This window comes from Palaemon carinicauda, chromosome 9 (assembly GCF_036898095.1).
Source record: "Palaemon carinicauda isolate YSFRI2023 chromosome 9, ASM3689809v2, whole genome shotgun sequence".
NCBI classification, from domain to species: Eukaryota; Metazoa; Arthropoda; class Malacostraca; order Decapoda; family Palaemonidae; genus Palaemon; species Palaemon carinicauda.
Genome location: NC_090733.1, coordinates 99,350,228 through 99,352,727, shown reverse-complemented (window position 1 = coordinate 99,352,727; position 2,500 = coordinate 99,350,228).

Sequence of the window (2,500 nt, the reverse complement as noted above, 5' to 3'; positions counted from 1 at the left end):
AATAGAGATTTAGCTAGAATTAGTGAATGGTGCAAATTATGGGGGTATGAATTTGAATCCTAACAAAACTCAGTGTGATTGTATGTAGGTCAAGGACGGTGGCTCCACAACATCCAGATCTCAGTATTGATAATGTTTCTTTAATTTGTATGACTCTTTTAAAATTCTAGGTGTGATTCTCGACAGCAAATTTACTTTTGAGAATAACATTAGGTATGTGTCTTCCCCAATTGTACAAAAAATTGGCTTATTGACAGTCCTTTTAAGATTTTCGGTGATTAATCTATCTGAAGAAGTGTTTTTAATTCTTCCATTCTACCTTGTTTTAAGTATTGTTCTCCTGTCTGGTCTTCAGCTGCTGATTCTCATCTTAATTTGTTGGACAAAAACTTAAGGACTATCATTTTTTTTTTTATTCTTGATCTAGGTATTAATCTTTGGCACCGTCGTTCAAATAGTTTTATTATGCATGTTGCATAAGATTTTTCATAACTCTGACCATCCTTTACATTTAGATCTCCCTGGACAATTCTATCCTATTCGTAAAACTAGGCAGGCAGTTAATTCTAATACCCAGGCCTTCTCCATCATGAGGCTCAATACTACACAGTATTCTACAAGTTTTATTCCAACTGTTACCAAGTTGTGGGATGATCTTCCTAATCTGGTAGTTGAATCAGTAGAACCTCAAAAGTTCAAAGTTGGAGCAAATGTTTTTTTGTTGACCAGGCTGACATGAGTCTTTTTATAGTTTATATATGACATATCAGTTTTTGACGTTGTTAATAGTTTATATATGACATAACTATTTTGACGTTGTTACTGTTTTTAGAATGATTTATTGTTAATATGTTCTCATCATTTATTTATTTCCTTATTTCCTTCCCTCACTGGGCTTTTTTCCCTATTGGAGCCCTTGGGTTCATAGCATCTTGCTTTTCCAACTAGGGTTGTAGCTTGGCTAGTAATAATAATAATAATAATAATAATAATAATAATAATAATAATAATAATAATAATAATAATAATAATAATAATAATACAATGTGTGCTGCTCCTATGATAATGATCTTATTTAAGCACTCAGCAGCTGCAGCAATGGCTCAAGGTATAGATGGAGTGAAATTTCAGGCAGATGGCAGATTTCATTCATTGCGGTTCTAATCAATTTAATTGTGAGATATCTATACATATTCTCTTTTAGAATGTTCCATTCAGTCACAATGATCCACTCTCAAACTAAGAATTCATTAAGCTCAGGACTTTCTGCTAATGAATGCAAGACAATCGCATGGTAGAAAATGGAGGATTGATATACAACTGTGAAATTTATGATTCCTGAAGTTAATTATGATAGGTCCAAACAACATCGTCTGCCATCTTATATGGCAGTGAAATAGATACCATCCCTAGTCTTCCTTTGCTCACAAATCGTTTCTGTTATGCATGCCTCTGAGCTTGACTTACTATTTATGAAGAACGTGGTATACCTGGATGCATGGCTAGGGTGGAGTTGGCACAACACTCCAGGAAAAGGAAGCCAGCATGATAGTGGAACCAATAGCAAGAATAGGGAAAACAAATGGTTGAAGAAGCTCTCATAGTTCCAGAATTCTATATTGCTGCTACTTAAAATGGACACACCCACAAGAGGTCAGGGACCACGAATAAACTGTGCAATATCCCACCTTTATCAGAAGCAGCCTTATTAAATATCAAGCAAACACCTTACCAGATGACCCACTAGGTTGAAGCGTTGTCAAACGTATCACTAACAGTTGGAGCAAAATAGTATGAAGTCCTAGAAATGGTTTGTTGTCAGTGAGAGGCCTCTCGCAATTTTGAAAGGGTAGTAGAATAGGTTTAACTATCTAATGTGCGTGTGAAAGTATGTATTATTATATGAATCCATTGACTAGGAAATTTGATGTTGAGAAGAATGATACTGGTGAAAACTTAGATGATGATGTAGGTAGGAGTCCCTATAATTATGATATTCCTCAAGATGAGAATGGTAATACTAAAGAGGATTGCTATTATGTATCATGGGTGTACACTGTGTATACAGGTAAAAGGTGAATGTTAGTGTAAATATTTTAACTTATACAACACCTAAATTCAATACTCATGAACGTAGTTAATGACACAAAATTCCTTAAAGTTGGTGAGTTTGGTCGAAAATAACATTGACGTTCATCTTATTATACTATATTGATTTCCTACTGATTCAAATACCTTATAGGTCAATCCAGCACCCTAAAAAATCCATTAGATTGCTTCTAAAAATTAAAAAATTGGTCCATTAGTTCTCGAGATATGCCACGTACTTCTTCTGTGAGGAAACCAGCGGCGGCTATCTTGCAAATGTGCTTATTAAAAAAAATGCACAGCCTCATTTTGATTTTACCATCCGGAAATAGTATCTTTAGTCCCTAAGGATTACAAAAATTTATGTCTTACTTTTATTCGTTTGGAGGGGTTCAGCTGTATATTAGACTTT